At 38.0% G+C, this 14,149-nt stretch overlaps 2 long non-coding RNA genes across 4 annotated transcripts; one reads left to right on the forward strand and one right to left on the reverse strand.

The window, feature by feature from the left end:
• Positions 1-1,604: 1,604 nt before the first annotated feature.
• Positions 1,605-8,295, forward strand: LOC117320904. 3 transcript variants are annotated; one of them, XR_004531177.1, is made up of 5 exons: positions 1,605-1,879; positions 2,460-2,560; positions 5,080-5,188; positions 6,253-6,588; positions 7,590-8,295. It is a non-coding gene; the product is annotated as an uncharacterized LOC117320904 (long non-coding RNA). The 3 variants fall into 3 exon arrangements; XR_004531175.1 differs by having other exon boundaries at positions 1,611-1,879; positions 2,460-2,530; XR_004531176.1 differs by having other exon boundaries at positions 1,612-1,879; positions 2,460-2,530; positions 6,253-6,518.
• A 2,733-nt stretch (positions 8,296-11,028) lies between these two features.
• Positions 11,029-13,749, reverse strand: LOC117320905. The gene is made up of 4 exons (XR_004531178.1): positions 13,471-13,749; positions 12,793-12,962; positions 12,534-12,592; positions 11,029-12,188 (listed from the first exon to the last, which is right to left on the reverse strand). It is a non-coding gene; the product is annotated as an uncharacterized LOC117320905 (long non-coding RNA).
• Positions 13,750-14,149: the final 400 nt, after the last annotated feature.

The following is a 14,149-nucleotide window of genomic DNA, read 5'->3' on the forward strand; positions in this document are numbered from 1 at the left end:
ATTGACACTTTGACATTGCTGATTGGAACTGCTATATAGGATGACAGATATATGTTTGATGTTATATGTTTTATGTTAAATGTTCCATGTTTATTTGTTTGGTGTATGGTGAGGAAGTAGTCAGTTCATTTAAATTATCTTCTGATCATTTATTTATTCAGAAGTTGATTTAGTTGCGCTGTTGTATATATTTACTATTGATGTATGCTGGTGTTGTGTTATATTTATCTATGTGATTTTTTCCCCCCATTGATTTCAGATTTAATTTGATTTCATTTATCATATATTGATATAATAGTTGACTGTTGCATCCAGGCTTTTGACTTTGTAATATTCACCAGGTAAGTGTGTTGTTTACTTGTTTATAACTTGGAATTTACACATTCATAATGGAATTCACTCAGGATCAGTTAGGAGTACTTGGTGCTGTCTTCAGATACGGGATTTAATCCAGGTGATGAGGTGAGTGGGGCAACTGTAAAGGAATGGATTAAGACAAAGGCTATTAAAGTGGATCCTGATGTACAGCCGGCACCTGCCCATACTGTGACATTTAATCCTGCGGTGAGGATTTCAGTTTTTTCAGGGGAGGAAAAGGACACTTATGATGTGTGGCGATATGAGGTGGGGTCCTTGCTTGTAAAACATGGAGAGGAAGTGGTGGCCACAGCATTAAGGAGGTCATTGAAGGGTAGAGCCAGCAAGGTAGTGATGAATGTGGGACCTAACGCAAGTGTCAGGGAGATTGTTGCCAAGATGGACAGCATATTTGGAGCAGTTGAGAAAGGGGAAAACTTGTTAGCAAAATTCTTCAGTGCTCGTCAGAAGGAGGGAGAGGATGTGTCTACATGGAGTTGCAGGCTTGAGGATATTATGAATAAGGCAGCACAACAAGGAGATGTCCCAGATCGGAATGCAGAGGGAATGCTACGTACAATGTTCTGGTCTGGGTTGAGACGAGAAATCAAAGATGTTACTGGTCAAAAGTATGATACTGTCAGACCGTTTGATGAGCTGAGAATTGCAGTACACTAAGTAGAATGGGATTTGATGCAGCGGGAAGAGGTGACAACTCCAGGTAAGGTAGCTGATAAGGTCAAACCTGTTGTGCATATGGCTGCAGCTGAAAGAGATGAAGGGACTTATCCAGCAATTGACAACAGATATGGCAGATATGAAGAAAACCCAATAAAAGTCTACAGCAAAGCAGAGTGGAGCTAAAGCAGACAAGGGTAAAGGTTCTCATGGTAAACAGAAGAAAGGAACTCAGTCCTGGTATCAGTCCAATTATACTCATGGCCAGCAGCAGGCGAGCTTTCAGCCACAGCAGCTAAACCCAGTTCAACCACAGCATCTCCAGGCCTAGCAACGAGGCAATCCTCCACCACCACAGTATCGAGGAAATGAGCCCCAATGCTCTGCCCTGGAACCACACCCCTCGCCTGGGCTTAACATTTTTGTTGGCCTAGCTACGCCCCTGGTAATAAAATGTGCTAAAAATAAACTGTGATATTACACTTCATTGAAATATTTCTAATGTTATGTAATTATTGTGTACATATAATATTAAACACAGTTGATGGTTCACATTCATATTTAGCACACAGTTATTTGCTGTAACTTATCAATGGTCACTAGTTGATGAATTTAGATTGTCCATTCCTGATTGATAAGTTAGCACAGGGGCCTGGTTCCTCGAATGACACATGTATCTAGATCCCCTAATGCAAAGTTGGCCTCGATGCTTTATGTAAGTTCCTTCTGTCTGAGTTGGTGACTTATTTGCATTTTGTTCACAGAAACCAGTCTCTTGATTACTGTTGAACCAGATGTGATTTCTGAACCTACAGATCTCAGCCGAAGGATGACATATTGGCAGGTATTACACCGAAGTCTCTCTGACCAACCCCATCCCCATTGCTTTGAGTTCTTCCGGGGGCCCGAGTGGTTTATGTGTCTCAGCAACTTATCACTAGCCCTCCAACTCTGGGTCGCGAGCTCGAAACCCACATGGGGCAGTTGCCTGGTACTGACTGTAGACCGATGGTTTTTCTCCGGGTATTTCGGCTTTCCTCCACCTCGTAACCCAGGCTAAACAAGAATCAAATTTCAGATATCCTGTCCACACTTGATGCTCCAGAATAGCATTGTTCCATAGTCTCTTGGCATCAATTGGCTGATTAACCTGTATGTGTAGTTGTCAGGATCTGCATGTTACAGTGGTCTCCATGCAGGTGTTGATGATGATCTGAGCAGGCTTGGGTCTCAGGATTTTTTATATTGCTTGGAATCCCAGCAGCTTTAAATATGCTCATTTCACCTTTGTTATCAATCTTAAAAATAATTATTTTCAGCAGTTAAATCTTTATAACTCAAAAGGTGTGCCAAATACTATATGAAATAATTCTGTTAAAAACAAAGCTTTGCTTGTCTGTGAATGTTTATATTTGTATTTTCAGATAAAATCAGTCATACTGCACTCTCAGATCAAGGGGAATAAATCTGTATTAATTGAGATCATGGACCCCATGTAAGTCAACAACTTCTGACCTGATATTGGGTATGTAGCATACTGGCATGAAGGGCTACAAGATTTGTTCAAATGGATGACCTTGACCTTCATTCAAGGTCACATAGGTCAAATATGCTAAAAAAATTTAAATGACGTCTTGATAACCAAGTGGCCCAGAGACCCGATATTAGGTCTGTAACATTCTTAGGTGAAGGGGTACCAAGTATGTTCAAATGAATGACCTTGACCTTCATTCAAGGTAACAGCTATGGTCAAATATGCTTAAACATTTAATGGATTTGTTCTTGATAACCAAGAAGTCCAGAGACCTGATATTTTGTCTGTAGCATGCTGGGATGAAGGGTTACTAATTAAGTTTGTTCATTGGATGACCTTTGACTTTTATTCAAGGTCATTGGGGTCAAATATGCTAAAAAAATTTAAACAACTTCTTCTCAGTAACCAAGAGATCCAGAAACTTAATATTGGCCCTGTTGCATGCTGGCATGAAGGGGTACAATGTTTGTTCAAAGGACTGTCCTTGGCCTACATTCAAGGTCACAGGGTTCAAACATGCTTAAAGCTAAGTCAAAGAATTATAACACATCAGGTGACAGTTAGGGCCCATGGGCCTCTTGTAATGGTATTTTGATTGAAACATTTAGGTGTAATGTTGACATATCTGATATTTGTTCCAAACTGTCAGATGACTTTGTTTTACTGTGCAAAATGACCTGGTATTTTCTCAAAATATCACTGGGTGTATATGTAAACATCCAGTATTGCAGCATGAATATGGAGACCTGTCATATCCTTAAAAGGTTATAAACCTGTCAAATGTTGGGTTTTAAATTGTGTAGCAAGTGTGTATCTATAACTTAATTCAGCCATTCCTAATGAATCAAACATTGTCCAGGAATCCATCCCCTTATTTGGCCAAGTCCAATTTAAGAAGCTCTTCCATTTTGTGTACCATCAAAGGATGGATGTACTGTAAGTGCTACATCAAGCCATGGGTGATATACACAATACTGAGAGTGAAATGTCAAGGTTTTAAGGGTGAAAGGTAAAAGCTTGGAGGGTCAATGTCAAGGTTTGAAGAATGAATGGTCAAGGTTTAGAGAGTGAAAGGTCAAAGCCTGGAGGTCAAATGTCAAGGTTTACAGGGTGAAAGGTCAAGGTTTGGAGGGTGAAAGGTCAAAGCTTGGAGGGTCAAATGTCAAGGTTTGAAGAATGATGGTCAAGGTTTGCAGGGTGAAAGGTCAAAGCTTGGAGGGTCAAATGTCAAGGTTTGAAGAATGAATGGTCAAGGTTTGCAGGGTGAAAGGTCAAGGTTTGGAGAGTGAAAGGTCACAATTTTGAGGGTTAAAGGTCAAGGATCGGAGGGACAAAAGTAAGGGTTTATAATTGCATGGTGACAGGTCAAAGTGTGGAGACTGAAAGGTCAAGGTTTTGAGGGTGAAAGGTCAAGACATGGCGAGTCAAAAGAAAGGGTTTGCTGGGTGAAAGGTCAAGGTGTGGAGAGTCAGATGTCAGAGTTTTGAGGTATATATCAGCAGCAACAGAAATAAGGTGCAGTTCATCTGATATGAACCAAACTTATGCAAAGTATAGCAATACAAAGTGGCTAATTTTTAGCTCACCTGGTCCAACAGGCCAAGGCCAGCTTTTGCCATACTGTGGCATCCGTCGACTTGCATGTGGGGTCCATCCATCGACAATTGACTTCTTCTTAACCGCAGATCAGAATTTAACCAAAGGTAGGAAGTATCTCTATATGTGACTGGCATTCAAAGGTTTACAAATGATGGGGCCTGATGGGTGGGGCCAAATGGGTCCATTTGGAAATATTGAACTTATATAAATGTACTTCTTCTCTGGAACTAAGCAATGTACATATGACATTGATATTTCAGTGGTAACAATTTCCTAGTTGGTTGGGATTCAAATTCATACAAATGATAGGGCTGACCCCCAGGGGTAGGGCAAAAGGGAGCAATTTGACTATATTGCTATAAAGGACTTCATTTATTTTTGAAACTGTTGAGATCCCCACCCTCTAACCATATATAGCATTGCTGGGCATCAAGAGATGAACACAATCCTGTCGTAAGAATAGGCCCTGGGGCCTTTCCCCACCCCAAGGGACTTAGTTTCTTTAAACAAAATCATGTTAAGTCTGACTTCGTTTCCGTGTTATATCTTTGAAGCAGTTGAGATCCCCACCCCATAACCATATATATAGCATTGTTAGACATCAACAAATAAAGCTATGAACGAATTGAACATGAACATTATTTTGATGTTTGCTCAAATAAACCTGGTGAACGATACAGGCCCTCTGGACTTCTTGATTTGGTATATCATTAAGATACTTTTGTATCTTTGAAGTATAATAATTGTGTAGGATTAGCACGAGATGAAAAACAAATAAATCTGTTGTTATTACCAAGTAAAACTGGGCCACAATATTGTACAATGATTACATTCATTTTACTTATAATGTTGTAGATTATGTTCTGTCACAAACTTTAAATGAAAATGCCACACCTACAACTGTGTTTCAGATGATAGCCACAGACTTGACACAAATGCAGCAAAAACAGCTCAGCATGTGAGCACAACTGGAGGAGTACAAATGTAAAACACCTGGAACATGTTCATAGACTTCTACAGGTGAGATAATTAGTTCACAGACTTCTACAGGTGAGATAATTAGTTCACAGACTTCTACAGGTGAGATAATTAGGTCACAGACTTCTACAGGTGAGATAATTAGGTCACAGACTGCTACAGGTGAGATAATTAGTTCACAGACTTCTACAGATGAGATAATTAGGTCACAGACTTCTACAGGTGAGATAATTAGGTCACAGACTTCTACAGGTGAGATACTTAGGTCACAGACTTCTACAGGTGAGATAATTAGGTCACAGACTTCTACAGGTGAGATAATTAGGTCACAGACTTCTACAGGTTGGATAATTGGGTCACAGACTCCTACCGGTGAGATACTTAGGTCACAGACTTCTACAGGTGAAATAATTAAGTCACAGACTCCAACAAGTGAGATAATTAGGTTACAGACTTCTACAGCTGAGAAAATTAGGTAAACGATTTCTACAGGTGAGAAAATTAGGTCACAGATTTCTACAGGTGAGAAAATAAGGTAACAGATTTCAACAGGTGAGATAAATAGTTCATCAACTTCTACAGATTTGAAAATTAGGTCAGTCAGAGATAAATATCGGGTAATTTATCATTTTTACCAGTGGAATATCAGAAATTCTCAACTTGATAAAAAACTTATGCTGATCTTGCTAATATCGTCACTTATATCATCATTAGTAATGATGTAAGAATCTTTAGTCATTTCACACAAAATATAGTCCAAAGCGTATATAACTGCAACAAAATTTAAATTTCTTGACTTTTGAAATTATGGGTACCTATAATATACAGTGAAACCTGACTTTACCGACCACTGACTTTAACAACATCCTGTAACATCTGACCATTATCACCAGAATGGGGAACTATATAAAGGGTACTTTGAAAGCAAATTACATGTATGTGATGTTAATTTGGTATTTAATTCCTGATAAATTTTCAATTGGTTTTGACGTGGCCACTAATCACTCGTAACGTATGTTAAAATGTAAACACAATTGTTGATAAGCCAGATACAATTATATGTGTAATTTAATGATAATCTAATAATATTTGTTTATTTTTGATAGATTGAGTGTAGGATAGAGCTTATGATATATATTCTTGAACGACCTGACCAAGGACCAGCTTGGAGAATTCCAGCTCATGGACACGAAAAGTTTCCTAAAACAGAACATTAATTGTACCACAGTTGCAGTAACAGGCTGAGGACGCCTCCGCTCCCCAAAGACCGGGTTCACCAAGAACAACACAAACAATACTTGGACACAGCAAACTTCCTAAAACAGACCAACATTCTACCAGAGCTGCTGTCTGTCACAGGTCATGGCTGAAGGTATCTGCCCAAAGACTGGGTTCACTTAATTAGGAATAACACAAACAATACTTGGATAACACCCCTTCAGGTATATGTAGTATGAAGAACATTGTGACTTAGAGCTAGTCCGAATTATGGCCTCTACAACAAACAGAGGTTTACTGGTGTCACTCTGTCATACACAAAATCTTGTCTAGACTCATAACTATTTAGCATTGTTCAGGTTCAACCAAAGTCTGTATACAAATGTATGACTGTCTTAATTGCGACATATGCATTATTTTAATGGGCAATTTTACTGTACACTGCTACCTTATCAATGTATATTTTGATGCTTGATTATAAGTTTGAATTACATTCTTTATTACTCAAAAATATCAAATTTGTCAAACAACTATCTTGTCATTATTGGATGATCAAAGGGAGATAACTCACTTATCTGTTTCATATTTTCAAGGTGGGTTTATAATCATAATATTCAGTGAATTAGTGTTATTTAAATAATTATTAGATGTTATATAACAAACTCAAAATAACTGATTGGATTTCTCACAATCCATATAGACTGAATCTTGGTTTGTTTTACCCAGTTTTCTACCATAGCTGAATACATGGATACTAATTGAAAGAAATTTTATTTTTTGAAATCGTTGGTAAAACCACTACATGCATATTTTTAATTTATTTTCACAATGATATGTGTGTATTTCATATAAAACTGAGTGAATGGCCAGGATGTTATTGTAAATTATTGTCATTTTCTTAAGTACAACAGGAAAAACAGACTTTTTAAAATGAAATACATTGTATAAAAAGACAATATGATAAGCAGAAGTTGTTTCTGTTTACATCTGACAAAGACAATATGATAAGCGGAAGTTGTCGCTGGCAACATCTGACAAAGACAATATGATAAGCGGAAGTTGTCGCTGGCAACATCTGACAAAGATAATCTGGTAAGCAGAATTTGTCTCTGGTTACATCTGACAAGGCAATCTGGTAAGCGGAAGTTGTTTCTTGTAACATGTAAAAGAGAAAATATGGTAACGAGGAATAGTTTTTATATCTTAGAATTTCTTGTATTTTCAGGCTACTGTGTCCAGTCTACATATGTTTGCATCTTCAAGAGGAGCCTGAACGACAATATGGCAAAAAGCTAGCAAGTCCAACAGTCAGAGACAAAATGAAGTGAACTGAAAAGATACTAATTATTATAAGGACTGATATATAAAAACTGAAAAAAAAGAAGAAAAAGAAGTAGCTGACTTGTCAAATTAATGTTGATGATATAGAAATAAAATAATGTGTCTTGAAGACTTGGAAGTGTGTGTGAATATATCAATGAAACATTTAATTCTGTGACCATCATATTCATTTGATTATGTTAGCAAAAGTTTTGACCATTTGTTTATCAATTTTTTTAAATTTTTGTATAGAGTTCAGAAAACTTCTACTACAATCTGAAAATCTTTGAAACTGAGGTTTAATAATTAATAACTTTGGGTACATATAATTATATGAAGCTGTGTTGCCTTGAAAAGAATCACGATTCAGCTATTTTTGCAGTTTCTTTCAGTATTTGATTCTTGTTGATCTAGTCTGTAGATCTAGACCTTCTTTTTTGATCTTTCTAATTTTCTATCAAACTTTGTACACTTTATTATGACATGTAATTGCACATTTTATTGGCATATTAATTGAGATGTGAATGGAAGTGTAATCATTTTCATGGTTTTTGCTTTTAAGCATCCAACAAGTGTGTGTTTGATTCATAATAAATCATTTTCAATTGAAATATTGTCTTTCTATGTATGTTAAATTCCAAGTTGAAGTCCTCTAATAATCTTTCTCCAGTCATGATTCTGTATGCTGCTGGGATGCAATGGAGGCAGCATTGTCCAATAATTAGATGGTACAGAGGTGATGGCTGGCTAAGGTTGCAGCATACTGGCAGGATGGTCAATAAGGCACTCTTGGCCTTGCTCCTGGCATGCTGCTGGTTGAGGTTGCAGCATACTGGCAGCATGGTCACTGTAGCACCACTGGCCAGCCTGCAGCATACTGGCAGCATGGTCACTGTAGCACCACTGGCCAGCCTGCAGCATACTGGCAGCAAGGTCTGCAGCATACTGACAACATGGTCTGCAGCATACTGGCAACATGGTCACTGTAACACCACTGGCCAGCCTGTAGCATACTGGCAGCATAATTTAAATATTTGAAACATGCTGCCAGCATTCTGCTCCCCTTATAATTACTAGGGCAAAATTTTTCAGCATGATGGCAGCATGGGCTGCGCATGCTACCAGCATGCTGCTCGTATGCTGCAAATCTGTAAGGGGAGGGTCGCGGGTTCGATCCCGGCTGGCTGCACACTACTACTCCTTGAACTTTTACACCTTCTTCTCTTATATAAAAAATTATAATAATTTTTGGTGGAGTGTTTACTTGTGAACCCCTTACAGCTTACTGTTTTATATAAAATTGATGATTTTGCAAAAATGAAGATTGATTCCTTAAAGGCAGGTCCTTATTTGCAGATAAATATGTGTACATGAATGAAAAGTAATAATAACTTACTTAATTATTTTTTTCATAATTTTTTAATTAAACGCCTTTGAAATAATAATTAACAAAGAAAACAACAACATATGACATAGAAAAGTTAGCTCCAAAGATTACCTACAAATGACACAATTGTACAAGAGATCCCAGAGGGATCTTGGCGCCCACCATTGAATGATCTTTATAGGTTCCATGTCAGATTGATCTTTTCTCTACTTTTCCCTTCCTCTAAGTCTTACTAATCTGTGTAAATTCAGAAACAGCCCTTTAGTACTTTTCAAACAAGGGGAACCTATATATAAAATTTAAGATTCAGCGATAATGGCTGTCTGTCGGCCATGTTGTTTTCGGATCGGTTCCAAAATGCAACACCAGGGACCAAGGGGAACCTACATATGAAATTTGGGAAAGATCCCTTCAGTACCTTCTGTAAAATAGCGATAACAAACTTCAATTGTCAAAATACAAGATGGCTGCCTGTCGGCCAGGTTGTTTTCTGACTGGTCTCAAAATCCAATATGCATAACTAGGCACAGAGGGCAACCTACATATGAAATTTCAGAAAGATCCTTTAAGCAATTTCTGATAAATAACGATAACAAACTTCAATTGTCAAAATCCAAGATGGCTGCCTGTCGGCCATGTTGTTTTCCTATTGGTCCCAAGATGCAATATGCAGAACTACAGACCAAGGAGAACTTATAAAAAAGTTTGAGAAAGATCCCTTCAGTACTTTCTGAAAAATAGCGATAACAAACTTCAATTGTCAAAATCCAAGATGGCTGCCTGTCGGCCATGTTGTTTTCCCATTGGTCTCAAAATGCAATATGCATAGCTAGGCACGGAGGGGAACCTACATATGAAATTGGAGAAAGATCCCTTCAGCACTTTCTTAGAAATAGCGATAACAAGTTTCAATCGTCAAAACCTAAGATGGCTGCCTGTCGGCCATGTTGTTTTCCGATTAGTCTCAAAATTCAATATGCATATCTAGGCACCGAGGGGAACCTACATATGAAATTGGAGAAAGATCCCTTCAGCACTTTCTTAGAAATAGCGATAACAAACTTCAATTGTCAAAATCCAAGATGGCTGACTGTCGGCCATGTTGTTTTCCGATTAGTCTCAAAATGCAATATGCATAACAAGGCACCAAGGGGAACCTACATATGAAATTTCAGAAAGATCCCTTCATGAGTTTCTGAGAAATAGCGATAACAAATTTCCACATAGCATGGAAGCACTCTCTACATATCATAGACATGAGTAAATATTGATGCATTGCAAAATAAATATTGGACAATATTACAAAATCACAAATTCTCAAAACTCAGATAAATATTTCATTTTTAACCCCAAAATTCATGTATTATGTAGGGTGTGTCTAGATGTTCATACAACAATACAACTATATTCCAGTTTGGTAGAAGTAACATTGATACTTTTTGAGAAACTGATCAGGATATGAACACATTAAGAACCAAAAATTTCTAGATTCCCAGCAATCTTAATTTCCAGAGTCACTGTTCCATAGATTCTGGAAGATATTCTATAAATGAAGGCTGTGTTGTTGAGATTTTCACTGTGTGATCTAACTACATTTATACCAAGTTTAGTTTAATTTGACATGTACTTTTTAGGCAACAGATTAAAAGCACAAAAATTAAAAAGTGAAATAAGTAACATCATAGTCATGCTTAAATGAAATATGCTAATGTGTACAATCAGCTTAATACATTTCAGAATAAGGAGACAACATTGTGGAATATGTATGCCAACTTGTCTACTTTGAAAAGCAAATGGCTTAATTGTAGCAACTCTGTCTGAAACTGAACAACACTTACAGACCAGTGTGAAACAATCAAAGGGAGATAATTTAATAAAGGACAAGACCAGAGTTATGTCCCTTACATGAGAGATTGTATGCAATAATAAATATGATGGTTTACCTCTTTTGTTTTTTATACATTGTAGATGAGCGTTATCTAGATCATGTTGTAATTTTGTGGTTACCATGGTAACCAGGTCACTATACTTTGTTTTTTGGGTGTAGGGGGAATTTTTTCCAGTCAACTCCTCATAAACCTGTAAACTGCTTCAAGTCAAACTACAAAGGACTGACCCCTGCGAACCGTGACCATGGTTGACCACGATTGACCATGGTCTAATTATCCATGGTCAAACCATGATTAACCATGGTCGACCTGGTTTAACCTTATAGTTGTAAAAAGTCTAATGTACTTGAGAGTTGGTTGACAATTATAATAAAAAAAAAACAATACAGTACCTTTATGGAGAACAGTAAGGCCACATGATTAACTATGTACAATGTACATGCATACATGTACATTTTTTTTATTATTATAGCAAACATCAAAAGCAAAAGTAGCGTCTTGAAAAAAAGGATCTTTCTAAAATAATATACAACTGTTAGCACAGATTGAAAACAATAAAATTACACAATGGACATGCATGTATAATTCTAAAATATCTTAGATAATAAGATTTGACAAAACATACCAATAAAAATCACTTCATTATTTGCTCTGGAAATCTAATTCAATGGCATTATTTTTTTTAAAGTACATGTACTCATAACACCCCCCCCTCTACACCCCAAGACAGCGAGGAAAATGTTGTAAAGCCGACCATCAAATTTGAGTTTGGCAGCACAATGACTGTTTGTCCTCTGTCCTGTCACACTGTGTGATACAATATAATTTACTGGAAACAGAACCAGTAATATGGTGTGCACAACACGCATAAAGATTATCTTTGTAGCACACCATATCCATCAAGTCACTCAATGTGTGACCATTGTATGTCTGTATGTCTGTTGATGATGATGATGATGATGATGATAATGATGATGATGATGATGATGTTTGTTCTGTTGTCTTTGTTGTATCAGTCTGCTGTGGTGTTGGTGTTGATTGGGATATCCTTGTCGAGTCTGTCTGCTGTGATGTTCTAGGTGTTGTTGGTGTTGTTGGTTCACGGTGGTGTGTTTGGCTGGCCTTTCTTGAAACTTGCATGGGTTCTAAGGTTTTTTACTTCTCCATTTTCTTCTTCAGTTTCAAGAAGTCATTTTTCAGTTTTTCAAATTCTTCCCAGGTCACATACCTGCAATGCAATGTAAACAAGTGTGTCTATTGCAAACAATTGATAAGTTCCCTTTAGATTGGTACGCAACACAAAAATTACTTTTGGCCAATCATGTAGTCATACCTATCAACATCTGTAAATAAGCAGATCATGTGTACTGTTATCAATCCCAACCTTTAACTTCCCCTTAATTTAAAGATACTGGGCAAATTTGATGTGAAGTTATCTTGCTGAAACAGAGTGAAACTATTTGTTGAAATTAAGTGTTTTGATATGATTTTTATTGGTTGTTTTAAAATATTTTTTGCCTTTGATTTTCCCTATTAAATTTCATAAATGATTCAAAGCCAAAGAGTAGGATACCTTGAGTTTTCTCTAATTTTGGTTTCTTGGACAGAGACTGGCTCTTCTTCAAAATGTCCCTGCAATTCAGAAAACATACATATATTTTCTAACATTTAAAACCACCATAGAACACCAACACTGAGATACAATACAGTACCATACAAGTTGTATCATTGTCTCAGTACATTACAATACCTAAAAATACATGACAGAACTGTCTTTCTTTAATATTGAAGTACAGAAACCAAAAACACTATTCAATAATATCTGTGCATACATTTTAACATCTAGGTCCAGGTCAGGAAGTGGTGGTGCCCTGGGTCAGGAAGTGGTGGTGCCCTGGGCCAGGAAGTGGTGGTGCCCTGGGTCAGGAAATGGTGGCGCCCTGGGTCAGGAAGTGGTGGTGCCCCGTGTCAAGAAGTGGTGCCAGCTGCACCAGTATCCTGTCTGTAAAGAAAATGGACTTTAAGACCAAATTTCAAGTCACAATTAATATAATGGACTGATTTATTTGATTCTACCATATCTTAGGAGTAGAGAAGATTTTTTGAAATTTTAGTCAATTTGATCCTTTTTGGCCCCATCCCTGACAGGCCCCTTGGGGTTTGGGGACCATATAATTCCCATTTTTTGTGGACCTTCAGCCACTCAATAAGGTGTCAAATGTAACGTCATACCAGAGATTTACCTAGAATTTAGGGGAAACTACCTAAGTCATATATAAGGGGATTTTTTCTTTTGAAATCACATAGTTAAATTCTAAACATGAAACATTAATCTTTATGATAGGAAAATACATTTAACTTTCTGCAGTTGTAATTTAATAAAATTTTCATTTGATATATTTAGCATCTTAAGAGGTGCTTGATCTACATTTTTTATGAATTTCAGTTTGTTTTTAGTGGTTCGATTTGCCACAGAAAATACAGTCACAATGGTTTTCAGTTTATGTTACCTGTTCTTTTGCTGCAAAGTCAGCTTTGTTTTTTGTTCCCCATTTGACAAACATTTTGGAACCTCCCTGCAAATATAAGAACCCTTGGTCAGGACCATTTCGGTATCATTCCATGCAAGTTTCAGCTCAATCCCACCAATGGAACTTGAGAAGTTTGAAATGTGAAAAGTTTACACACTGCGGACGACGAACGACACACGATGACTATAGGTCATCCTGCCCCTAGGGGCTGCGGTGGCCGAGTGGTTAAGGTGTCCTGACACTTTATCACTAGCCCTCCACTTCTGGGTTGCGAGTTCAAAACCTACGTGGGGTAGTGCCCTGGGTCAGGAAGTGGTGGTGCCCTGGGCCAGAAGTGGTGGTGCCCTGGGTCTGGAAGGGGTGGTGCCCTGGGTCAGGAAGTGGTGGTGCCCTGGGTCAGGAAGTGGTGGTGTCCTGGGTCAGGAATTGGTGGTGCCCTGGGTCAGAAAGTGATGGTGCCCTGGGTCAGGAAGTGGTGGTGCCCTGGGTCAGGAAGTGGTGGTGCCCTGGGTCAGGAAGTGGTGGTGCTCTGGGTCAGGAAGTGGTGGTGCCCTGGGTCAGGAAGTGGTGGTGCCCTGGGTCAGGAATTGGTGGAGCCTTGGGTCTGGAAGGGGTGGTGCCCTGGGTCAGGAAGTGGTGGTGCCCTGGGTCAGGAAGT

Source organism: Pecten maximus, unplaced genomic scaffold (assembly GCF_902652985.1).
Source record: "Pecten maximus unplaced genomic scaffold, xPecMax1.1, whole genome shotgun sequence".
Classification (NCBI taxonomy): domain Eukaryota; kingdom Metazoa; phylum Mollusca; class Bivalvia; order Pectinida; family Pectinidae; genus Pecten; species Pecten maximus.